Here is a 27,905-nt window from a genome sequence, read left to right on the forward strand (position 1 = left end):
TAGGAATGTCTTATGAATAACAAAATAATCAAGGTCTGTTTATTGAAAAAGGTTTCCTGTAAACCATGCAGGAACAAAGATGGCGGGTTGAAAAATCGCACACGCAAGAGTCATTACGCCTGCAATTAAAAAATCATTTGCATATGCTAATCAGTTAAAAATTAATCTTGACGCTCAATTGGAGAAGAGAAGGGGGCCCTTCGTGTGGATCAAAAGCAAAATCATAATATATTTTTGGTGCAATCGGTAAAGATAAGGTTTAGAAAGCATTAAGAATGAAAAATGGCAATACATTTTACAGCAGGTTTTTCACTTCACTGCAGGTCTACTTATCAATGCACTTCAATGCACATTTGCACAAATACATAATATGCACACATGAAAAAATGTAGTCCAGGCCTATATTTCTGATGTCAGTGTGTGTTTAGTGTTTGTGTGTGTTCAAATTCCGAAAATGATTTCCTTATATTAGATAGAACAATCTAATGCATGTATATGGTCCCATTGCAATGGTGCATACGTTTAGTTCATGATTAATATCTTAAACAATGTTTATGGGCCATATACGTTATAGGCTATTAACAATCACAATGCATGTATTGTGGTTTTACAGGAGTGAGAGCGTTTTATTTCACTCCAAGTGTGCAGGAAAGAACCTCTCCCAGATGCACTTCTGATGTTGCAAAACTTGAGGGGCAGAATGCATGAACTAAACGTATGCACCATTGCAATGGGACTATATACATGCATTAGATTGTTCTATCTCATATAAGGAAATCATTTTCGGAATTTGAACACACACAGACAATAAACACACACTGACATCAGAAATATAGGCCTGGACTGCATTTTTTATTGTGTGCATATTATGTATTTGTGCAAATGTGCATTGAAGTGCATTGATAAGTAGACCTGCAGTGAAGTGAAAAACCTGCTGTAAAATGTATTGCCATTTTTCATTCTTAATGCTTTCTAAACCTTATCTTTACCGATTGCACCAAAAATATATAGGCCTTACACAAACCCTGTTCGGTATTCATGTAAGTCCAATGGTCCCGATTATTTTGTAAAGAGACAGATTGGTGGGACAACACAAAACGCAGGTTACATCATGATTGAAGAAATAATTGATAAGTAAGTAAATACTGCACCAAGGTTATGTGACAGTATGTATGTGCTTTGCACTGTTGCAAACGCTCAGTAAATCTGTTCCCGAGTCAAAAATCTGTTTCCCCCAATGCATTAGACCTATTTCAAAAGAAGGCTCTGCTTTAAGATATAATCTCTCACTGACCAAACATAGTATTTCTGGTGGATCATGTTAGCTCGCTGGTCTGTGGCCGCTCGTTTCCTCCTCCCCATAGCAGGACTCTCGAAATGATGAAGAGTGATGCGTAGGCCCTAATGCCAAATTAATTGCTTAATTAATGCGTTCATAAATATGAATGCAAGAGGCCCCAATTTGCTGACATGCGTGTAGGAGCTTTGCGTAGCTACATGATGTCATCATGGGGAACACAAAGTGCTTCAGAATGACAACGTTACAAAGGCTGGTAACCTATAGATGCCACTCTCATAATGGTATAATAATGTGGCTGAAAAATCTGAATTTACTTTCTCGCCACAAATATAAGGGTGTAGGCCTGGTCCATAGTTGCTAAGATCCTTCATAATAGGTATTGCTCATAATTTCGAATATAATATAATACAATACAGATCTTATATTTGGCTGTAGGTTCATACTTAATATTAGTTTCTACAATGTTGTGTTCTAAAAAAAAATGTTGCCACTTGCTTGCCTGTAGCCTGGATTATTATAGAATAGTCTCTTTTTTTTGTATTTTAGGGAGACGTTTGTGGCCATGGCAAATCAATGGAAAACATATTTTGAAACTGCTCTACAATTTTCGGAACAATAAGCCTAACAAAAATGTAATGCTGTGAGTAATTATACTTCTATTATATTTTACAAAGTAAAACTATTTTTAAGGTCTTGTGAAAGGGGCGATCCAAGCGTTCTAACGTTCCAATCTTGAATTGCATGAGCTTTGCTAAATCAAAATATCCCTCGTTCAGTTGAAGTATTAATCAACGAAATGTATTTGAACAATAACGAATACCAAAGGTAGCCTAGTGGTTAGAGCGTTGAACTAGTAACCGAAAGGTTGCAAGATTAAACCCCTGAGCTGACAAGGTTCTGTTCAGGTTCTGCCCCTGAACAAGACAGTTAACCCACTGTTCCTAGGCCGTCATTGAAAATAAAGGTACAAATATATATAATACAGAAACACGACATATTATGTAGCCACAGCTCAAGAAAATAAACACAGGCAATTGAGCCGACTTTAATACCAATGTAACTTGATTAATTTTTATAGGCCTACAAACATGCATTTCAATTGTCAATTGTCGAGTTCCTGCACTATTCTGGACACGTGCAGATTTGTGCACAATATTGTGATTGATCAGATGAATTTGTTATACAGGCATTTGGCCCAATTATAACCTCTTTATCGTAGGCTAACACACATGCAATTGAATGCGTTCCGGATAAACAATCACTTTGAACGACGAAAAGAAGAAATGGGAACTTGTGAAAAGAAGAAATCACAGGCCATGTTTCTGAGGAGGAATATCAACAGGTGCCCACACTTAAAATGAGAAAAAACTACGAATATTTAAATCGTTGTATCTCTAGCGTGTCATACCCGTTGCCATTTATTTTACTGGAGAAATTGTGGTTATAGAGGCTATATGAAAAATGTCCAAACTCGTAGATGGTCTCTCACGTCATTCTTCGAGGCCCATTTAATGCATTTCTCTAGGCCCATTCTGTCGGGTTTGTCCTACTCTGTCCTCATTAGGACTTGATACCAAATGCTTTATTGTAGAGTATGAATGAATGATGGGCTGCATATTGAATACACATTGCCATCTTCTTACATAATTTGCTTGGCGGATAATTTACTTGGAGTAAATCCAAAGCGCGAAGCACTAATTGGGTTTGGGGATTAGGGTTCAGGCTACCCTTTGCGTTCTGACGGTGTCAGTGGTAAAAGACAGCACGATTGAAACTTTCTCAGCACCGAGCACTCCTACACCATACCTGACAGGAAGGCTTTGTAGCAATTATTTATTTCGGCCTCCCTTCCCCATTCATAACCCAAATAAAGAATCGAATGAAAAAAAAATGGATTTGTAATGATACGACCACGCCCATCATGAAACGAGATGTTTTGAAGAGAGCAAAGTGCAGGGGGCACAATGGTGAAAGTCATTATTTTGAGCACGGTTCACCTCTGAGATTGAGTTGTCAGCGTGGTTGTATGCCTACAGTATTAAAGAGGTCGGTGTGTTCATAAAAATGCACCGGGCTGCACGAAACCGAGCTTATTTGTGTTAAGGTGACGCGCGAGTGTGAAGATGGGACCATTTTCATTATTGGACCTCTGAGCCCGTGGGGCTTTTGAATGTTTATTGAATGTATGCCTGGGGGCGTTTAGACAACATTAGAGATATTTTCCTAGTACCAACCCCCTCCTATCCTTTGGATTTGGCCTCATTTAAAAGAGGTTAGGCCTATGTGCCTGCACCAGTTGCTCTTGTTTAGTTAACGTGCCGGTAGCCCTAAGTGAAGGGGGTGGAGATGCACTTTGATTATGATATTAATCTGGGAATCATGTGTGAGAATCAATGGGAGTTAAACCGTTCAGATTTAACTGAACTAATTCAATGGGATTATGGAGTCTTAACTAGGCCTGTTTTTTGGACGAATTGGATTGATTAGATCTCAGTGAACAAAAGGTTTTAACCAAACAAGTAGACTAGCCTTTATCGCCTGACTTGTTCAAATGGATAGGATATCAACTTCCTAACTTGTATTGAACCCATACGGTGCCTTGTGACATGTGAGATCAGAGCAAAAAGGCTGTAAGGCTGTATTTTCATAATTTAAATCTGCGGAGAGCATCCAAACATGCTTTATTTTGTCGATGCTATATTTTTAAATAAATTCAATGTCTCATCTATTGAGAAAACAAACCGTGTTATTTGATTCATTCGTCACTTTTGCAGGGCCTAAACCTTAGGTCTAAAACCTTACACAGAAGCATATGTCAAATGAATCTGTGCAGAAATGCATATTTGAGATCAGCACGTTTACTATTGACAATACATCAACGTCCGGCTGCATTATCTTCCTGAATAAAAGTACATGGAATTATATGGACTCTTTGTCCCTTCTTTGCAGGAGTAAAACATCCCCCTGCATTCAACAAATAGGCATATTCTTGGAGAAGAGGTAAGATTGTATAATACGATTTACCTGACTGAGTGCGCCACCGCACCTGTACAGCCTTCAGTCACTTCAGGCACTGTTCACTCCATGCATGGTCCTGAAGTTACGCGTCACTCAAACTTCAGCCCTAGAACACAGTGTAGGTATTTTTTATGTAAACTTATTCTTGTCCTGGATCTAAATGTAATTGGTGGAATATATAGAGTAGTGGCAATTATTAGTATCACATTTAAGTAAATGGATGCTGAGGCCATAACGTTTTTCTTTTTTTACTGAAATCACACATGATGGTCTGCACCCCTTTTAAATACAATAAACAGGCCACATGTTCTCAATTGTTGTTTTGTAACTAGAATGGGTCTGATATTTTTGGCATTGCTTAAAGGCAACCCAAAGTTCTAATTAGGTTATACATATGTAAAGCCTATTATATATATTTTTTTTAATGAGTTTATGTGTATCCCACATGCTCTTTTTGAATCAAGTATCATATGGTAACCAGTGAACTTAATTGTTTTATTCAAAATAGAAGGCTCTGGTGGTAAACCATAATGTCCAAATGGAATAGAGGAATTTCAACAGGGAAAACCTACACATATTGCATGCACCATGTATAATTAATATTGCATAAAGCAACATTGATAACGTGTATTCGTCTCTTCATTCTGCATATTGGTATTTTACTTCTTACTTACTTACATACTTACTTATCAGGATCAGATAGATAGTCAACTAAAAGTAGGCCATCTCCAGCAATGGCCGTTGATCATAGGTTACTTATTTTATGAGAAGTATGAGGAGTATGAGAAGAAAAAAAATCGCATATTGGCCATACACGTTTATATCCTTTACAACTCTTCCATATAGATAGGCAAATAATGAAAGATAACCCCCAACATTGTAAAACGGAAACCTCAATGATCATTTAAAGGAAACATGAATGTAAACTATATGCCTATATATGGCTATACATTATTCTGGGATTGGAATTTACCTGCATATTTTCTTTAAAGGTCCAGTGCAGTCAAAATCGTGATTTTCTATATTTTCTATATATATCCATACTGTGAGGTTGGAATAATATTGTGAAATTGTGAAAACGATGATAATGTCCTTTTAGTGTAATAGCTGTTTGAAAAGATTGCCTGAAATTGCCGCCTGTTTTGGTGGGATGGAGTTTTGGCCTGCCTGGTGACATTGCCAGGCAGTAAATGAGCTAATAGACCAATAGTAATTGGGGTGGCAGGTAGCCTAGTGGTTAGAGTGTTGGACTAGTAAAGGTTGGAAGATCAAATCCCAGAGCTGATAAGGTAAAAATCTGTCGTTCTGCACCTGAACAAGGCAGTTGATCGTTCTTTGGCTGTCGTTAAAAATAAGAATTTGTTCTTAACTGACTTGCCTAGTTAAATAAAGGTAAAATAAAGAGAATTCCAAACCTCTCTGACAATAAAAGCTAGTTTTCAGATTTCCCTCCCCACTCAGACCACTCCTAGCTAAATTCTTGCTTGAGAAATTGTCCTTAATGGAATGTAAATAGCATATTTCAAATATCAAAATATGGAAACATCCCATGCTGATGTAGCCTATAGCAATCTTTACACTTAGGCCTACTATTTTAACATTATGCAAACCACCTCTAATCAGATAAAAAAAATCAGCAGGTAGGTTCGGATCCTATTGAATAAACATTGCCTTCTGGTTGCTTACCTATGCCTATAATTATTCGTATTGTTTGTATAAAAAAAACACTCAATTAGCACAATTTTCATTTATGGGAATATTAATTTCATGAAGTTTCCATGCAACCAAAGACCGAGAAGAATACATCACTAAGCATGGCAGAAACGTGCTAATTGAACCAACTGCAGTCATAATTCAGAATTTGTTTCATGTCCATTGGCAGGGTATGCGGGCTACTCACGATGTTTTATAATTATGGGCATGTGGGTTGGTTTTAGAAATATTCCTCTCTTGCGGTAGTTCAGGATTAACAGAGGAGAAAAAATCAGACAAACACACACTGTTCATTTGCATGTTGTATCCCACGGTGGAAATTACAATGGCGTGCAATTAATATGCACATAAATTAAAAGTGAGAGGGTTCTAAATTCCAGGCACAGGCGGTCTTCCTGGAGGAAGAGAAAGGCCTCCGTTGGCGGAGTAACAAGCAGAGTGTTCACACGCTAAATTAGGGAAGGAGGGAGGAAAGTGTTTCTGCAAGTAGGCTACACCAGCCCTATTACCACCCCCACCACTCTCCCCAAGGACAAAAGTAGTCCTATCGATGAAATGACGGTATGCAGAATACCTAGCTTCACTTAAAGGTGGGCGTTTCCACTTAACCACTCCATAAACATCATACAATATTATACAAAAAAACATATAATTATGGAAATTGTTTGCAGTTATGTTATTGCACTATAAATGGTAATGATCAGATGGTCCATTTAAGGTTGACATATTGCCCCTCCCCTTATGTCGTATATAATTGTATGGATACAGGTTTACAAAACAACTATTGATTACCCCATACAGTGCCTAGTGAAAGTCTACACACCCTTTTCATAGTCTTCACATTTTGCTGCCTTACAATTTAACTTAAAAGGGGATTACATTAGATTTTTTTTCCTACAGTTTTCCTACAGCACCTTTTGCGGCCATTAATAACAGCTGTGAATAGAAAATACAGCAATATTCAAACCTTGTCAATCTATGATTTTCAAACATATTCAAATCAGGACTGAGACTGGACCACTCAGGTACACTCAATATCTCTTGGAAAGCCATTCTGGTTTATCTTTGGCATTGCGTTATTGTCCAGCTGAAAAAATAGAACTATCCCAGTGTTAGGTTTTCAGAAAACTTAAGTGTTTTCCTCTAACTTTTTGGTTTGGCTTTGCTCCTACCATATTTATTTCGATCCATACCTATAAGCATACCTATAACATGATTCTGACACCACAATACTTTAAAAGACAGAAGGTTTTACTCTGTGTTGTGCTGTATTGAATTTGATCCAAACCTGTAGTTTTTAATTTAACCCTCCTGCTGTGTTCTGGTATAATTTGACCAATTTACAAGTTTTCTCTCTGAAAAATGTAGGTCATTTAATCTGATTGTCATAAGGTTCCATGACTTTGTCCACACAGGGCATCTGAACACACAAAATACATTTGGATGATTTTCATTCAATTTTGGGTGTTTTATTTAACTTTTGTTCACCTGTGGTGTTCCTGGTCAAAAATGACCGTCATTAGAAATGAATGGGTGAGACTACAATTAGTGTATAAAATTGAGTTCAGGCATATGGCCATTCATCAGATGGACACAATTCCTCTCCCAGACCCCCACATGCATGTGTGTTTGAGCGCACACACACACACCTCACTCCCCTTCTTGGCTTCTATGGCAACCCCCACGGGAACCTTTCCCCAATATAATCTTTGCCCCACGGGAACCACACCTGTTGGCATTCTTACAAACAATCGCAACATTGTTTCAATAACATTGTTTCTCGAAGATCTGGTACATAAAGCTTTTTTGAGGCCTTGCTCACAATTCATTCTGTGGCAGCACAATGACCAAACGATATACTGTAGATGAGGCTCTTGATCATATCTTTGATCATGACACTGGTGAAGGGGAGAGAGTACTTGTTAAACTTTGATACAAAGTAGTCTGTGATAAATAGCACAATGTGTTTCATCTGAGTATTTGTTATAGTCAAAATAATCCATACATTATGCTTTTGTTTTACTCAACATCTAGTTGTATGAGCTCAGGTCAATAAGGCCTACAGGCCATTAATAGCAAATATAAGTTCAAAACTTTTAATGTTCACAAGAATTTAAGTTGATAAAAAGATCTAACACAACATTAGGTGATAATATATGTATTATTATGGATGTATAATCAGCTATAATAGGACGGTCATTTTGGACCGGGAACACAGAATGAATTAACATGAAACGAACACAACAGGAGGGTTAAGCCAAAAAGTTTATTTCCGTGTAATTTTGCAAACCATCCACTTCTGAAAACTTAATCCTGAGGTGCAGTTCTATTTTTCAGCAGGACAATTACACACATTTTAATGGCAAAGACACACCAGAATCACTTTTCAAGATGTGAGTGTTCCTGAATATTCCAGTCTCAGTCCTGACTTAAATAAGCTTGAAAATCAGAAACAAGGTTTGCATATTGATGTCCATCAATGATTCCCAACCAATTTTACTGAGTTTGAGGAATTTTTACAAAAACAATGGATATACACTGAGTGTACAAAACATGCTCTTTCCATGACCAGGTGAAAGCTACGCTCCCTTATTGATGACACCTGTTAAAACCACTTCAATCAGTGTAGATGAAGGGGAGGAGACCGGTTAAAGAAGGATTTTAAAGCTTTGAGACAATTGAGACATGGATTGTGTATGTGTGCCATTCAGAGGGTGAAAAGGCAAGACAAAATATTTAAGTGCCTTAAAATGGGGTATGGTAGTAGGTGCCAGGTGCACTGGTTTGAATGTGTCAAGAACTGCAACGTTGCTGGGTTTTTCACGCTCAACAGTTTCCCGTGTGTATCAAGAATGGTCCACCACCCAAGGACATCCAGATACCTTGACCCACCTGTGTGAAGCATTGAAATCAGCATCCCTGTGGGACACTTTCGACACCTGGTAGAGACCATAACACGATGAGTTGAGGCTGTTCTGAGGGCAGAAGGGAGTGTAACTCAATATTAGGAAGGTGTTCATAATGTTTTGTACACTCAGTGTATGTTGCCCTGAGAGTTGTGCAAGGTTGGTAGAATCCTATTCAAAATGATTTACAGCTGCTAAGTATTAACTCTGGGGTAATCTTTAATTTTTTGTAATAATTTGGAACATTTTCCATAATTCTTTCACTTTCAAAATGTGGAATAGGTTGTGTAGGTCGGTACTACCCATAGGAGAACCACTTTGGGTTCCACGTAGAACCCACTCTGGAAAGGGTCCTACAAGGAACACAAAAGGGTTCTTCAAAGGGTTCTACTATGGGGACCATCAAAGAACCCTTTTGGGTTCTAGATAGCACCTTTTTTCTATGGATGTATTGACTGTATATGAAGTGCTTACTCATTGACCTGCGTCTAGTATTTATTCACAAATGACAATGCAAGGAAAATATAAAAGTTGGTCTTATAGACTCAACCCTATATGGATATGTCTTCTAAGTTTCAGTTATTGGGCATCATCTGCCTAAAGATGTGTAAGTATTCTTAATGCTGAAGATAATGAAACCTCATATTGAGTTTTAGTTCTCTTATGGATCTACCTCTAGGCAAATCTTATTGATAGGCCTAATATCAACATGGACTAATATCATAAAAAAGCACAATTATATCTGTAATTTTTGTAACTTTTTAAAAATAGGCTTCTAATGAATTACAACCTCTTCATAGCCTAATTGCCATGGTTATTGTACACATGGTTTGAGCCTAGGGGTGTTGAATGCGGAGAAATGTAGCCCCCTTCCTTGATACAAAAGATTGCTTATGCAGGATAGGCCAATTACTTGATAGAGGTCGCCACCAAGTGATTTTATTTGTCCATTACATGATGTTTATTCCAAAAAACATTGGTGTCAAATTAAATTGGCCTAATTATACCGATTTCCATTCTATTAATTTGCATGCAGTATCCTAGCATTGTAATAAAAAAAATGCATGGGCTCATAGACTTTGTTTAAATGGTAATAGGCCTCTAAGCCTCCATTCACTGTAACACTACATGGCCATTCTATATCCATCAGCTGCTTTAAAATGGGTTACTTTTAAATAACATCAGCAACTGAGAGAGTAGGCATAATGTACTGACTGTGTAGAACCAGAATCAATCAAACCCTAAACAACAGGGGTGAAAAGGCATGTTTACAAGTGTGTAAATCCTACATGTGGATTCAATTTAATTAAGCCCACACACAGTCATGTCCTCATCTCAATGTGATCATATATCAAACCAGTTACAAAGCAATGTAAAAATGTCATAAATGGTGTAAGTCGTCAACTGTGAATTCATGATATCTGTGGAACAGGTGAACTACAACCTTGCTGTCAATTTTCACTTGGGTGTAATGCTTACTTATACCCGCTAGAGGGGGCACACTACCTCTAACCCAGGGCTTTCCAATCCTGTCTCTGGAGAGCTGCCGTCCTGTAGGTTTTCACTCCAACCCTAATCTATCCTGATAATAATAATTATCTGGTTGATAAACTGAATCAGGTTAAAATTGGAGCGAAAACCTACAGGAGAGTAGCTCTCCAGGAACAGGGTAGAAGAGTCTGCTCTAACCAAAGCCATTAATGTATTGTTCACATTAATGTATACAGTAGGCCTATTTGCATCCATGTCTGTCTCTAATCAGAACGAAAACTCAGGTGGGCTTCTGTTAAGACAATCTCAATCATAACTTTTTACAGTTTTTTCATATCGGAATGAAAGACAAGAAGGTCAAAGTTGAAAACTCATTTGACCCTGGCTTAGTTACTTTTTATGTTGTATTCCCTTTACAAAATAACAGATACAGCCTCTGCACTTTGGAAACTCTACACTGGTGCAATTACTTGGCCTCCCTCTAGTCTCTCATTTGGGCATCCTGGTTCTCGAGAACCTGTCACCCTTTTTGAACCCTCAGCAGTTTGGTAGTCTTAGCTGAAAAAACAACTAGTATTAACACATGGTGATTGCTTCACTGTAACATTTGACTCCACCTGTTCACTATAGCCCAGATACTGGATTCTAGTCCTCCTCCTGATTGCCACAAGCTCTGATTGTGGGGGGTACAGCTGATGGAGGTGGGAAGGTTTGTTGGCTCCGTTGCCATGGACACTGAGTGTTGCTAGGCAGCCGACAGGATGCTTTGGAAGCCAAGTGCAGCGGAGCAGCAGGTCACTGCAGAGAGAGGGAGCTGCACCCACACACCTTTCACGTGGACTAACACATTCTCCACACAGAGAGAAAAAGAGGGAGAGAGGAATAGAAGGGAAAAAATAAAGGAAAGATTGGCTTATGGGAGCAAGAGGAGAGAGCAAGGGTGAGGCAATGAAAAACAATATTTACAAGAATGTCAGATATCAATTTCCCACAACTCCTATTGAGAAGATTTAGCTGTAGCCTATGTCAAAAAAAAATATGGGCACCACACACACACACACACACACACACTCTGATTGGTACTGATTCTGGTCTGTTGGACACAAGAGCCCTGATAAAGAGCAATCAGGTTACATCACTATAACAGCCTGCTTCCCTCCTTCAAAGCCTCTTGTTGCTAATGTGTTTGTTTGGATGGGATGAAGGGTCTCTAGCCTGCGTAAGTCTGGGGTGAGAGAGGCAGCTAGGTCACCAGGGACACTGCATTTAGCTTGAACGCCGAATCAACTGAGACAGAGACACTCATAATGTCATTGTGGAACCCTTTTTCTTTCAACTAAAAACATTAACCTCATGCAACAATATGACCATATATGTTTCCCCACAATCAGGATCCTCCACATAGTGCTGCCTGCATATTGTCTACACAACTAATATTATGGTGACTCTTGAAAACATTGCTTATTCGTGAGAAGTAACTATTGTGTGGAATGTGCTTGGACACTTACCTGATCTTCCATAACATTACATAGCTCTTGATGAATGTTTCAGAATAAACAAAGTTTTCTAACTGCAAGTGAACCCCTTATCAAAATAATAATGTATACTGAACAAAAATATAAATGCAACATGTAAAGTGTTGGTGCCATGTGTCATGTTCCATATGCACAAAAAGCTTATTTCTCTCAAATTGTTTGCACAAATAAGTGTACATCCCTGTTAGTGATGAGCATTTCTCATTTGCCAAGATAATCCATCCACCTGACAGGTGTGGCATATCAAGAACCTGATTATACAGCATGATCATTACACAGGTGCACCTTATGCCGGAGACAATAAAAGGCCACTCTAAAATGTGCAGTTCTGTCACACAACACAATGCCACAGATGTCTCAAGTTTTGAGGGAGCGTGCAATAGACATGCCGAATGCAGGAATGTCCACCAGAGCTGTTGCCTGAGAATTTAATGTTCATTTATTTACCATAAACTGCCTACAACATCGTTTTAGAGAATTTGGTAGTACATCCAACCGGCCTCACAACTGAAGACCACGTGTAACCACGCCAGCCCAGGACCTCCACACCCAACTTCTTCACATGTGGGATCATCAGAGACCAGCCACCTGGACAGCTGCTGAAACTGTGGATTTGCAGAACCGAAGAATTTCTGCACAAACTGTCAGAAACCATCTCAGGGAAGCTCATCTGCGTGCTCGTCGTCCTCACCAGGGTATTGACCTGACTGCAGTTTGGCTTCGTAACAGCCTTCAGTGGGCAAATGCTCACATTCCATGGCCACTGACATGCTGGAGAAGTGTGCTCTTCATGGATGAATCCCGGTTTCAACTGTACTGGGCAGATGGCAGACAGCGTGTATGGCATCATGTGGGAAAGCGGTTTGCTGATATCAACGTTGTGAACAGAGTGCCCCATGGTGGCGGTGGGGTTATGGTATGGGCAGGTATAAGCTACAGACAACGAACACAATTGTATTTTATCGATGGCATTTTGAATGCACAGAGATACTGTGACCAGGTCCTGAGGCCCATTGTCGTGCCATTCATCCACCGCCATCACCTCATGTTAGAGCATGATAATGCACGGCCCCATGTCACAAGGATTTGTACACAATTCCTGGAAGCTGAACATGTCCCAGTTCTCCTATGGCCTGTATACTCACCAGACATGTCACCCATTGAATATGTTTGGGATGCTCTGGATCGACGTGTACGACAGCGCATTCCAGTTCCTACCAATAGCCAACAACTTCACACAGCCATTAAAGAGGAGTAGGACAACATTCCACAGGCACAATCTACAGCCCGATCAACTTTGAAGGAGATGTCTCTGGGGACTTATTCCCACCAGTGTGAATATTTTGTTTTTATTTCCCATGGCATTTACATGGCTCCAAGCCCAACTGGTTGAGTGCTATGCTGTCCAACTCTAGGAACAGGCCGGTGTGAGAGAGACCAAAAGGGTGCCCATCTGTTTGCATTAATTCTCCTCTTCAAAACCCCACTACGTAAGCTCCTTACATAAAGCATAAAATACAGTGTAATCTCTCTACCTACAGCCTACTCCTCCCCTCTACTACTTCTGTTGCTTGATTACCCCCCAATGAACTCTCTTTCTGATTATCTGGCTGTTCGTCGATGGATCACAAAAAGTCCAATGTACATTTATGGTTACACTGATTAAAGTGTCAGGCAAGTAAATGGTCCATTTGCCCGAGCCTCCCTCGCTGGGTGATTCCATATGTTGCTCTGCATCGCCTGTGGCAGCACAGAATGAAATACGACACGTGTGTGTGTGAGTGCGTGAGAGAGATCGAGAAATAGGAGAAATAAGAAGGTTAAGGAGAGCCCCCAAAAGTGACTGAAATATTACAACAGGCAAACAAAGGCACATTTGATCTAAATAAGAGGAACCTCATCTACAGTTCGATAAAATGCAAAATGTGGGAAAGATTAAAGTAGGCCCATTTAACGTTTTATTAAATTTTTGTGTCATCAAGTCAAATCAAATTGTATTGGTCACATACACGTGTTTAGCAGATGTTATTGCGGTTATAGCGAAATGCTTTTAAATCTGTCATCAGCCTGTCTAATAATAAATGGACACATTTGTTTAAAAAATGTTGATACTGACATCATTAATAAACCGTAGTCTACTTTCAGATACAATATAATTTAATATTTCTGTGATACCATGTCCTGTAACTTTACATTTGACAGCCCCGACCATTTGCTTCATACTGACGAAGTGGTGACGTAGGCTATATGCGACAGACTGTAATATGAAACTAAATAAGATATGAATACAGTATGCATATTTTCATTAGTCTGGAATAAATAACATTAAGTAGCCTTAAAACTTTACAGATGATTATGAGCAAATTAACATGCAAGAAGCCTGTCATGCGATTCACACTACATCCGTACATTTTAATTTCTATGCAGCCCAGCATTACCCCTTTCCTCACTGTAAACACCATTTTCTTCCGCAGCCATGAGATAAAGTAGTTCTTCTTTGAAACGCTGCTCTGCGTTTCGCTCAGTACCCTTCAAGTCTGCAGAAATCGAAGTGTCCAATTTTACCTCATTAGGTGATACCCATTTACAGGATTTGTATGCTACTTTCCGTAGGTTATGCTGTACCTATATGCTACTTTATAGAGCTTATGGATGCACTTTTTTTCCAACAGCATATAGTCAAATAATAAGACTAAATGCAAGAGAAATGTATTGAGGGAAAACGCACACGTATAAGGTCAGATGATTGGCCACATTCAATAGCCGTACAAGAGGAAAGATAATATATATTTTTGCTATTACGCTGTAAGGCACATAAGAAATCACTGGCATCACAATTGAAATGACACACTGCATTACTTCAAACGCTGTGCGTAAATTCAAGAAGTAAGACAATATTGACAATGGATATCATGATTCAAATAGAGACGTTCCTACTTACAGTAAAACAGAAGAGACGGAGGGATACACTCACACATGATCTCACCATTAGTCCGTCCTACTTCACGGATCACCTTCTACTAACTTCACGTTGACGAGTCAAATCCCCTGACTTCTCCAGTGATTGGTTAAACAACACGAATATCTCTTGCCTATTGGTCCGGCTAGTGTCAATCATGAAGCAGTGCCAATCAAGATAGATTGGGCAGCAGCAGCAACATTGTATCGTTTGACAGAACTAAATAGTTACCTTGTACATCAAGACGAACGATTTTTCTAAATTTATACTGACGTCGACAGACAGCCTATTAACATAATCTTTATTCCTCAATCAACATTTTAAATACATAGTCATATATTTTTGAATCTCCGGTTTTACCAGACAGATGTGGATACAGTTCTACAGGGTAAGTCACTCTTCACAAGCTCGCTAACGTTACTCAGGTTAGCTACCTGCTAGTGAATGTGTTTGGTCAGTAACATTAGGCATCTGGTTACTTTGAATAACTTACATTTAACAACATGTTGCTTTCGAATGGCCACTTTCTGATGTCATTGAACTGAGGGCAACTCCAAGCAACCATAATTCGGTGTGGTGGTCGCGCGCTGTCTCGTGCTTTATTTTGAGTGCCAAGGGTAGACTACATGATGGAGAGTTTGCTTGCTGGTTTGTACGTCTTGCAAACTAGGGCTTACTTTATGTCGCCTCAATGGTATGACACTAGCGTAGTTAATAAACGCGAATAATTGGTGATTGTATGGATGTAGGGATTCTCTTCCTTCGTGAGCGCAACAGCCGTGGTGACTGTTCACCAAGAGCTGTCAGAACGATTTATGAAAAGTGTCACCGATGTTTTGACACGATTACTCTTCAATTCTATGAATTGATTTCACTTAAGTGAGTAGTATGAATTGTTTACTGCATACTTTATTCCTATTGAGGCTATTGTTGGTTGTTCCTTCATGGCAGACACGCAATTCGATGGTCTCTTTCTCCATCGGCAAGAGAGTTACAGCACAGCATAGCATAGCGCAAAGAGAGCATCAAGGTGTCAGAAAAAAAGTAATTTTAAGGAACCTTTGGTGTCAACGGAATGCGCATGTAAGCCAACGTTAATGTTTTGCATCCATCAAATGGTAAACATTGCCTAAACACTTTTGACCTGATTGTATAAGAATTTGACGGCGCAAAAATGGTTGCCTGTGGTATAATTGCTGTTTTCTCAAGGGAAAAGTGTCAACAAACTATTGAGGACTCCTACAATCCGGAATCCATTTGCCTGTGAACGTGTTGGCGATAGCGTGTGTAGACTAAATCTTCAGTGTAATTAGTGTGTTGTAATAGGAATTCTTTCCCAATATTCTTTGAGGGAGAAATTATATTCTGTCAGTTTTTCCATTACCCTTGCATGTTGTTTTTACGGTAAAATAGGACGTCTAGTTATTTTAATTAATGCTCTGCTTAAACCTTAATATGTGTCAGTTTAGTGTCTCACCTGTGGGATTAAATGTATTAATGTCTTTCCCCTCCCCTGTAAATGAGGGGCATAAAATGATGAGTGTTTCAGCTATGCATGCAGGTATAGTGCACGTTGTGATTCCAGTCAGGGGGTCACATGGCAGAGACAGGGTCCTTAGGGACACAGTCCAGATAGAGGTTCTCACCAGCCCTGGCAAGCCTCAGAGCAGTCAGAGACCGAGTAGGAGATTACAGGAGAATGAGCTGTCCCCGTAAGGACATGTCCCTGTGTTTCCCGCTAAGGAGTACTTACAGGTAAGACAGGGAACAAATTACACTTTTCACCCTGATAAAAAGATAAAGGCTAATCTGTTTTCATCATTGAGACAGTTTGGGTCAGGACCAGTGCCATGGACTGGGTATTCCAACCAATACAAAATAACTCTGCTGTCTCTGACATTGTCAAGATGTCAGAGCTAATGGGAGCTTTACACCCCTCCCCCTCACAGCTCCCCCTACCTTATCTATTCTCGTCTCTCTGGAAGACACTGGCCCTCATGAGTCTCCTGTGCTGGCCTCAATTTTGACATCATTAGAGGCTCCCGCCATCATTCCCGCATGTGCCACAGGACACAGTAGGATGTCATGAAATAGTTTAAAGTGTTTAGGCATTGCAATTGGATGAATTGCACCCCCTTTATTTCTCCACAGACACACACACACACACACACACACACACAGCCTAAATTGGCAGATTGAGTGTAAGTAGACTTTTACTTTGCTATGCCTAAAAACGACAAATAACTTTAAGGCTCAGCAAAGTAAAAACATTTTTTTGTGCCTGAGAAGCGTGACGACATCCTACTAGCCTCTGCCAAACAAGTCTCTTACACTTTTTATTTTATTTAAGCTTTTATTTAACTAGGCAAGTCAGTTAAGAACAAATCTTTATTTACGTTGATGGCCTAAGAACAGAGGGCAAACTGCCTTGTTCAGGGACCGAACAACATATTTTTACCTTGTCAGCTCTGGGATTCAATCTAGCAACCTTTCAGTTATTGGCCCAACGCTCTAACCACTAGGCTACCTGCCGCTCCTCCTTCTCTCCTATTTAATAATGGGCAACTCAAAAATGTAACTTAAGTTATATTAAAGGCAAATGGGTAACACTTTACATTAAGTTGGTCTTATACCTATGTAATAACTCTGTAATTACAGAAGTGAAAACATAATGTTTTTATGGCGCCCTCAGTATAGCCATGCCACATGGTGGCTCCAGTCAAAAAAATAAGATTCCTCTTGTTAACTCAGTCTCCAAGGAATAACAATCATCCTCTCATGCTGCAGCGACCTGCTTGACTGCAAATACAGATGGTCAGCTATAGTGCTCTTCAGACATCTCACATGTGGCCCATACAATTACTGTATTTTTATGTGTGTGAATGTGAATGTAAAATATTTGTTTTGGTGTGAGCATCTATAGGGAGGGAATGACAGAGAGAGTAAGGATACTTGAGAAGGGAGAGAAGTGGGGGTCTAGCAATCTATGGATTAGACTAAAGAGTGAGTGATCAGCATAGCCCTAAATCCTAAAGATGGCTGCTGCCCAGAACATTCTATTGGTCAAGGCCTTCTCTCCTCCAATTACAGGGTAATTTCAATTAAGCACTAATCTCTGGGGCAATCAATGGTGTACTGGCCACCCCTTGCCTGACACAAATATTGATGTGATTTAATCACAGCCTAACCCTAGGCTAAAATAATGCCTGGACAGTTCAAGTTAAATGTCTGTCTGACCTCCCATGCACTGGCTTACAGCTGACCTCATGTTATCTCGCTCTATTGCGAAGGAAGATGTCTTATCTTCACTTCAGTCAGGTCAGATAAGTATAGCCTCTGTTTATTGTCATGCCGAAGAACCCAATTGTTCCACCTGTAACAAACCAACAGCTTTGGAAAGAATGAGAGCATTTTAGTTATATCAAGTATAAAATACTGAGTGTGTGCTCTCGCTGTGTTTGTATCATGGCCTCTTTTTGTGTGGTCTTTTATTCCAAAGCAGCTTTGCCCACTGCTTTCCCCACGCTGAGTGTTTAGAGCAGGAAGAACTCCGCTGCACAACAGGGTCCTGCCTTCTGCCATTATGGCTGTGATTCAGTCATCACAGGGCCTCACTTTACACCAGCACACTGTAAGGGAAAGACATGTCACCCTCTCTCTTCACTTAATGGAGCCACAAGCCAAAGGTGCTTAAAGTGAGAAGTATACTGGCAAGATTCGCCTCTCCATCCCCTTTCCTTCCATGTCATTTCAAAATGGCCTCCCCTCAATGCTTCATCCTGAAATTGCAGCCAGATGACCTCTGCACAGAGAAAATATCTATAGAGGTGTAATGTGTCTTGGCAACCTTTGTCTCCCAACCATCCCTCCAAGGATTAAAGCCCAGTGAGCTCTGCTTCTCCTTAGCTATAGGGCAGAAAACTCTTTACTAACCCAGGACTAATCTCTCCTCCAGCAAGCTCTTAATTGCTGACCTCATGTAGAGCGATGGCCCAGTAACCGAAAGGTTGCTGGATAGAAATCACAGAGCTAGGTACAAATCTGTCGTTCTGACCCTGAACAAGGCAGTTAGCCCACTGTTTCCCGGGAGGCCGTAATTGTAAATAAGAATTTGTTCTTAACTGGCTTGCCTAGTTAAATAAAGTTTTTAAATAAAAAATGAAATAATAATTGAGCCATCAGCAGCTGATTCAGGGGTTAAACATCAATTAAGGTAATGTGCAGAGGCACAGAGGAGAGAGGGATCCAGTCCAGAGGCAGGGAGGTCGACTAGGACCTAGGGTCCCTGAAGAAAAGGGGGGCAGTGGAGGGGATACTGTGGGAGAAGTGGAGATGTGAAGTGCCCGCTTAGGGATGAGTGATTTGGACCATGGAGTGGAACAGGTCGACGGTGATAATGAGATTCTCTACCGATCAGTGGTAATAGAACATGAAAAACGGTTCGGTACTAGAATTTTTGTTACTTTCGTTTCTTCTGTCAAACGTGTTTCACGTCATCTACTGATTGAGAGAGGATTAAGTCTATCAGCGCAGCCGATGTCCCCTTGTAGCACGAGAGCACCATGCATGCTCCACTTACTCATTGCTAGCTTTAGCCTGTCCTGAGGAACCACTGTTCTAACTGGTAGTCTGGGCTGCATCACCACTCGTGCTGCACAGAAGTTAACACACTTGAATAATGCAACACGTCATGTAGAAATGTTGAAACGGTTCATTACTGGTTGCAAAACAATGTCCATTACAGTCTAGAGCACTTTACAATGCAAGAAGATGATACCGGCATCTTCCAGTTTTGTAGGCTAACTTTCCTTGCTAACTTACAGTTGGAGCTAACATCAATTCACTTACATAGTACCTTGTGTGTGATAATATGCAAACCATAATGCAAAAAGCAGATTTTCGCTAGTAGCATTTTAGCTAAAGACTTATGCTAGCCGTCTAGTCTGTTTATAAATGTGCAATAACCATAAAAAGCACAATTTATATAAGGAGTTGGCAACTCGTTCTCATTCTGAGAAATAAGGTAGGTCACTTGATTTCAACTTCTGAACAAAGTGGAGGGGCTAGCATGCTGTCCAAAATGGTTAGAGACGGACAGAAGGGTGTGTTCGTAACAATTCAACTGTTCTACCTTGTTAGCTAGCAAATAGATTCAAGTTGGCTAAACATAAAATATAAAGATTAGATGGCTACTCACTATAGATAGGGCTGGGAATTGCCAGGGACCTTACGATTTTATCACGATACTTAGGTGGCGATACGATATGTATTGCAACTCACAATTTTATATTTATTGTAATTTAATACTGTGATTTTATTGCAATTTTGATGTTCCAAACATATTGTTTTGATCAGTTATATAAATAAAAGTGCTGGAAACAAATTGGCTTTCTATTTAACATTTAGATAGAGAACGAGCTATGAAGGGAAAATACTGTAGTTTTGGTGCAGGTACAGCCAACTAGCACAAAATAATATAGCTAAATTGTCAATACGATATATTGTCAAATAATATCCCGATATGTAATTGTATCGATTTGTCTCCACTCCCATCACTAACTCACTAGCATCTGGGCTTGTGCTTGAGAGATTGTTTATGAGACCTGTGTTAATTTTCTATAATGCCTGCTACAAGAAGTTAGTCATTATTAGTGAATGTGCGTTATGTGTGGTTCTAGTTAAATCTAACAAAAAGGGCATTTTCATAGACAGAATTGAATGCCAGATCAGTGATTATAAGTTCAAAATGGAAGGTGAACATATTTATTCTGTATCCCCACAAAATCAGCCAAAACAAGCTCAATAATTCAATGCATACACACACTCATTGAATATGATTCACCTGTATTGTGAATAGGCCTAGGCTACATCTTCATTTACACAATTTAGCAATAGACTAGAGATTTACCATTTAAAATACATGTTTACTATTATGTGGTTAAACAAACAAAGTAAAAATAAAAAAGTTAAATGTAATGATATTGAACTCAAAAGGTATGGATCAAGTGCCATTCTGTTACTTTGGCTAATATGCCTTTTTTTAACGTATCATTTTGGTATAGAGTATCGTGATTCTAAAACTGGTATCGGTATCGAAGTCAAAATTCTCGTATTGTGAGTGGTAACGGCCTGGTACAGTTGAGGTCTGATGGAGTAGTCTTATTCTAATTACCAAAGGGTGGTTCTTGGCATACCCCCAATCTAAAGGCAAAGTAGAGAGGATTGTCATATTCTCAACAAGATTGTAGGTAGTCTATTTGAAGTTCCCATTTAGCATATTTTACTGCCCTTCAGATTTGATTCCCAACCACCTTTTCTTGGTCATTTTGAATAAGCAGAGGTGATTGAATGTTATGAAATAACCTGACTAGCAGTGAGAAACAGCTGAAATCCTCTCATATTATTTAGAAATATTTTATTTGACTTGAAACGGCTGTTTGCTTTCTAGCGGAGGTTCAAACACCTTCGACCTGAGCATGTAGAACTTCGCACTAGTTAATTGGGTACAAGGATGCTTCAATGCTTCAATGTTTCAAACAGCTCCAACACACCAAAGACTAATCTCATGAGCATTTGAATCTGTTACATCCGTTCTCTGAACTAAAAAACTATGAGAACTGACTGGTGTCACTCTGGAAAAACAAGGTCCCTGAAACGAGGTGGTTGATTTTGTGTGACCACCGGTGTCAGCTTACAGCAAAAATAGCAGCTGCTCGCCTCTTGAAGGGGAAGTTAGGTTCCACATCTCTGCTTGTTAGAATTCAACCATAGACTTAAAGCCGTGAATGGTATAGCGATTAGCGTTCCATTGTACTGCCAGTCATAAAAGCATACCAATGATTCCCTATTAATTTAATATACTGAAGCATTCATCAATTCTCACTGGAGCCGTTAGTCTACTATAACTAAAATAACATTTCCTTTCCTTTCACAGCTCTAAATGGTCACTCTTGATCCTTGTTGTTGTAACAGCATTAGTAAGCATGTTAACATCTCGCATTGATTAGATGGACTCTGAAAGATGAAGAGATCTTCCGTGGTTCTTGTAAGGGCAGCTAAATTCACTGAAATGACCCATCTTAACAGTTCTTCAAAAGTTGGTTTATCATCAGATACCATTGTCTTGTGATTGGTTTGCTCACCATGTTTCTATATGTATGTCAATCATGCATCAGGTTATAGCTATCAGTGATCAATGTTTTGTAAAAAAATATAGCTTAAGAGAAAAAAAATCAATGGTAAATCCTTACATCCAGTTGTTGCTTTTCTCTAAAAATACTCGACTCAGAGCACTACATTTATCCAATCCGCCTCTAAAGACTGCTTTAAATATACAGCTTTGGAGAAAAACATTGAAATCTGGGTTGACCTCCTTTTGGCTAGTAGGTAGAAACAGATGAATAAATCAAAATGGTGAATGCACGTAACATGTATTTTTATCTGGGATTATGGAATCTGTAGGAGTATATTAAAACTCCCTCATTCCGTTCCATGACGGTGTCCATATCCGTTTGTTTTCATTCTTCTTCTCTACCACTCAGTAGTTTTGCCAGAGGCTTTATCCAGATGAAGTCGAATTTTCCTCCTTAATATACTCTTTGCGAATAGAAAGGGTAATCTTGCATAATGCCAACCGAATGGGCTTTTTGGGGGTCTTTGGTGGGATCAAGACATCACAACACATTTAGGCTAAATGCAACACATATGCACGATTATCATTAACAAATGAGTCTGGGATGAGCAGGGATGAGCAGGGATTCGGAACACAAAGTGTTACACTACACCACACAGGGGCCAGCGTGACCTTGACTGTGGTGTCAATTTAATTACATTTGTGTTCATTCAGTTCAAATCAGGCAAGCCTTTTTTCTGTCATTTTCTACATAAAAGATCTCAAAGAAACAAGGTAATGAGAACAGTATTTAGAAAGTCTACTGAGTCGAGCACAAATGGTTCATAACTAACCTGAACCAGTGTGTTCAGGTAATGTTAGATTTAATGTAAGGGGAGAGGACGTTGGATCAGGTTCAGCAACCACCAGTGAACTGTATTTAAACAGAGTATTGGATGAGGCCTTTGGGAAAACCAACCCGTGTTCTTTGGAAAATGCAGCTGAATCCATTGGACAATGTGAAAACTTCAAGTACAGTGGGAAGGTCTGTCATTTTTACGAGAGTTCAAAAGCCTCCAGGAGAGAGACAAAAGTAGAAATGAAGAGACTTCCACAGCTGTAGAGAAATATAATAATCCAAACTTTGAGACTGAAAGAGAAAAAGAGCGAGTGAGACCAAGCACCAGCAATGCCGCTGTGCTGACGGGGTTACCGTGGTGCGAGAGCAGGGGCTGGCCATCACTTCGGAACAGCTGAAACGGCAAGCGCCCGAGCTGAAACACTACACCTCCGTCTCTCACACTCCTCTCTCCTTCTTCTTCTCTCCCTCTTTCCCTTTGATCTCAAGTCTTGCCATTACTTGCTCTTCATCCTTTCCAAACTCCCCTCCCATCTTGTTCCCCCCAAACCTGTGTCTTACACTTGTTATGTCACTAACTTACGGGAAAAATGCTGTAAGTTGTGCCCTCAATTGAATGTATATCACCCTTTCCTCACTGCGGCGTGATATAGTTTTATGGTTGTACAGATGTGGTACAGTAGTGGGGTCATCTGCACAGGGCTCATTGAGTTAGCCGTGCGCTCCATGCAGGGTGTGTTAGGTTACGTTGGGAGGGAAGATGGCTGACTTTTCCCTCTTCTCTTGTGAAGCAGCCATTACCCAGAGTTGGGAATGGTTCCAGTGAGTCAGGGAGAGAGTAAAAAATCCCCTCTCCACCCTTCCAAAGTGACACACTTTCCATTGTGTTGCGTGTGTGTGCGTGCATGGGTGCTGGTCTGGTACTGATCCCCAGCAGCAATCTGAGTAGTGTGGACAGCAACTGGGAAGGGCAATCTGATGTTACCATGGAACAAGTGTTGAAATGGCAGACTACTGCATGTCATACAGCCTTTGGACCACTGAAATACAGTCTATAATTAGGTTTACATTCAACCTTTTTATGCTAGTAAAGTACATGTCGGATAAAAAATGTAATGACATGCCTGATGGAAACAGCTAATTTGTTGGTCAAATTTCCAAATGTAGACCAAACAAAATATGCTAGACAAGGTGGGATCAGTTTGTGTCTGTAAAATTAAATATGCTTGAAATGGCGGTGGCAAGTCTGAGGTCCTCCGACTACGACTTGGGAAAGCATGCAGTTTATTAGTCTACAGATTAAATAAATTATGATGAACTTCACAGGATGGTGAAAGTGCACAGTGATGAGCTTGATGCACCTTTCCAATAAATATCCAGGTTCTTATTCTGATGACATGGTGATCGATGTTTGGCTGCCGTTTGACAAATAAAATAATCTTGCTCTTTTGTCCATAATAATCTCATCATGTGGGCTATACCCACACTGTGTCTGTGAGCTGTTGGCTTAGACGTACATGCCAATACCAGAGTGGGCTATATAGCAATGCAGGTGGTCAGTTAGTTTGCCATGGGGAAAATGCAGTGACATTCTAGATAGTGTATTTTTGTCACAATTTCTAACCGACAGCCTCACCGTTCCTCTCCATGTATTAGATAACATTTCATTTCAGCGTGTTTGCTGACTGACTCGTCCTCACCTCTCTCTCTCTCCCAGGCCTCTTATGCTCTTCATCCCACACAGTCATATGTGCACACACAGAGACCTCTATCCACTGAGATAGATACACACACACACACACACTCTCTAACACTCACGCTATGTGTTTACAAGTCAGCTTCCATGTGCGCTTTGGCCTCGACACTCCAAGTGCATCTTAACCACTCCTTCCTCTGGAGGAGTCTGGCAATTGTTTATATAATTGAAATGGTTATCATATTACAGCTAAAAGCCAGCAGACTAATATCCTTCAGAAAGAAAGATAAATAGAGAGAAGCATGGAGAGGAAGAAAATAAGTGGGAGAAAATGTAAGACATTCAGCAAGGATAGATGGATGGAGAGATTGGAGGGTGAGAAGGTAAGTGACAAGAGTGAGGAAAAGTGTTCTGCTCTATTTTGCACACACAGCAAGAATACCCAAATCCTAAAAATAAAATAAATTCACCCCATGGTTGGTTTTCCCATCCAATCCAAAGAAGTGCTGTGCTTTCAAATCCCCTCTCTTCTAGAGCTTTAACCTTTTACAAACTGTCTACTTGTCCTAAATATGAAGACAGCATTCCCTCACAATTCAACTATCACGAGTCTTTCACTCAGTCTGTCACCCTTGAGACTCTGGGATCACAGCTCCCTGTAAGAAGAGCACTGCAACCACTGGTACTTTAACTGCAGCCCGAGGCCCCTTCAGCTGCTTTGACCTTCTACCACTACCTGTAAAACTTGCTGCAATTAATTTTCATTGTGTGTGTCAGTCTAGTATACTCATGAGAAGGTTAAGAACATCTGACTTGTATACTTTTTTAATGATTGTATTATTTTTAATAATTGAAAGCAAACATGTAATACAAAATAGGGCATCATGTAACATAATGTCTACAGATTACATAAAAACATTGAGAAATTATTCCGGATTAAAACTGTAGTAACACTGAGGACATCCGTAAGGGAAGCAGCAAAGGAGCTTGGCTGGTTTGCTTGTGCCATAGTTCTAGTCGACACCAGAGTAGCATGTGTTGACGCTCTCACATACTGTACACAGTGCCCACACACTGAGCCGCGTGGTCAAACCAAGCCTCTCCAACACATGCTGTCAGGTCATAAAGCTCTTTTTTAAAGGGACAGAGAATAGGTGGGTTGGAGATGGAGAGGTCAACTGAGTTGGACGGGTGGTTACTGGCATGTCTGTCTGTGTGTGCGGCTCAGAGGATTTATGGAGCTGGGGACTAAGAGGAGAGGAAGGGGGTTATAAAGGGTCCCCTCTGACCCACCTGTAGCCTGTCAGCTGTTGTAAGCCTGTTAAAACGTCAGCTGTTTCTGAGATGTGTGTGTGTTAGATGGTGGATAAGGAAGGGAGGAGTTTTTGTGGAGGCCTCTCCACACCACTGTGTACCTCAAATGTCTCGTCGCCTGGGTGTCTGTGCACAACACAGCGCCACGTCTGCATTGTGTGCAATGACAGTTGGGCCATGTCACACCGTGCTATGCCGAGTAGCTCATATACCCCCCCCCCCCAGTCTTATTTTCCCATAGGGTCAGCTGTTAGGGTCAGCTGCCTTCATTTTAAATGCCCAAGTAATCATCTAGCACAGCTCTTGTGCACACCAGTCCATGGTGCTCTGAAGGACAGACTTCTGGACCCAATATGAAAAAGGTTTACTGAAAAAGCACAGGTTGCCTCTTCTGTTAAATCCTATCTTGAATCTTATAGGACTGTAATGGCTAGAAATAGCCATTCAGGTTGGGCGGTATCCAGATTTTCATATCTTCATACCGTCCTACTCTCACCCCGAGATTTACGGTGTTACAGGCTTAGTGCACAAGAGGGCACCAAAAAACACGAAAAAGCCCATTGGGCGTCTACCAGAATGCTAACAAAATAAGCACAAGTAATGGCGATTTTCCATGAAGGCTGCTAGCTAAATTTGCTAACAAGTGAAAATGAAAATAAACAAATTGCAAAGACAGGCAAACCAACTCATAAAGTCATGTGTATATATATATATATATATATATGGTCAGCTATATATACAGTGCCTTGCGAAAGTATTCGGCCCCCTTGAACTTCTGAGTCTCATTGTGGTTTAGAAGAACAGTTTTCTCTGAGTCACATTGTGGTTTAGAAGAACAGTTTTCTCTGAGTCTCATTGTGGTTTAGAAGAACAGTTTTCTCTGAGTCTCATTGTGGTTTAGAAGAACAGTTTTCTCTGAGTCTCATTGTGGTTTAGAAGAACAGTTTTCTCTGAGTCTCATTGTGGTTTAGAGCCTGATGGACACTGGGACAAGTACAGTGCCTTGCGAAAGTATTCGGCCCCCTTGAACTTTGCGACCTTTTGCCACATTTCAGGCTTCAAACATAAAGATATAAAACTGTATTTTTTTGTGAAGAATCAACAACAAGTGGGACACAATCATGAAGTGGAACGACATTTATTGGATATTTCAAACTTTTTTAACAAATCAAAAACTGAAAAATTGGGCGTGCAAAATTATTCAGCCCCCTTAAGTTAATACTTTGTAGCGCCACCTTTTGCTGCGATTACAGCTGTAAGTCGCTTGGGGTATGTCTCTATCAGTTTTGCACATCGAGAGACTGAATTTTTTTTCCCATTCCTCCTTGCAAAACAGCTCGAGCTCAGTGAGGTTGGATGGAGAGCATTTGTGAACAGCAGTTTTCAGTTCTTTCCTCAGATTCTCGATTGGATTCAGGTCTGGACTTTGACTTGGCCATTCTGACACCTGGATATGTTTATTTTTGAACCATTCCATTGTAGATTTTGCTTTATGTTTTGGATCATTGTCTTGTTGGAAGACAAATCTCCGTCCCAGTCTCAGGTCTTTTGCAGACTCCATCAGGTTTTCTTCCAGAATGGTCCTGTATTTGGCTCCATCCATCTTCCCATCAATTTTAACCATCTTCCCTGTCCCTGCTGAAGAAAAGCAGGCCCAAACCATGATGCTGCCACCACCATGTTTGACAGTGGGGATGGTGTGTTCAGGGTGATGAGCTGTGTTGCTTTTACGCCAAACATAACGTCTTGCATTGTTGCCAAAAAGTTCAATTTTGGTTTCATCTGACCAGAGCACCTTCTTCCACATGTTTGGTGTGTCTCCCAGGTGGCTTGTGGCAAACTTTAAACGACACTTTTTATGGATATCTTTAAGAAATGGCTTTCTTCTTGCCACTCTTCCATAAAGGCCAGATTTGTGCAATATACGACTGATTGTTGTCCTATGGACAGAGTCTCCCACCTCAGCTGTAGATCTCTGCAGTTCATCCAGAGTGATCATGGGC

At 40.2% G+C, this 27,905-nt stretch overlaps 1 protein-coding gene and 1 long non-coding RNA gene across 11 annotated transcripts in view; one reads left to right on the forward strand and one right to left on the reverse strand.

Annotated features, from left to right (window-relative positions):
* Window positions 1-9,847: 9,847 nt before the first annotated feature.
* On the reverse strand, window positions 9,848-14,959 carry LOC110487362. The gene is made up of 2 exons (XR_002468227.2): window positions 14,905-14,959; window positions 9,848-11,268 (listed from the first exon to the last, which is right to left on the reverse strand). It is a non-coding gene; the product is annotated as an uncharacterized LOC110487362 (long non-coding RNA).
* A 78-nt stretch (window positions 14,960-15,037) lies between these two features.
* The window catches only part of LOC110487398 (myocyte-specific enhancer factor 2D homolog), a 76,544-nt gene continuing 63,676 nt past the window's right edge, over window positions 15,038-27,905 (forward strand). For 3 of the 10 annotated variants that reach the window (XM_036945942.1, XM_036945952.1, XM_036945920.1), the window contains exon 1: window positions 15,038-15,310. The gene's annotated coding sequence lies outside the window, so the exon portion shown is untranslated. The remainder of the gene's footprint in view (window positions 15,311-27,905) is intronic. The other 7 variants (XM_036945896.1, XM_036945935.1, XM_036945911.1 and 4 more) reach the window with 5 other exon arrangements.

Source organism: Oncorhynchus mykiss, chromosome 2 (assembly GCF_013265735.2).
Source record: "Oncorhynchus mykiss isolate Arlee chromosome 2, USDA_OmykA_1.1, whole genome shotgun sequence".
Taxonomy (NCBI): Eukaryota; Metazoa; Chordata; class Actinopteri; order Salmoniformes; family Salmonidae; genus Oncorhynchus; species Oncorhynchus mykiss.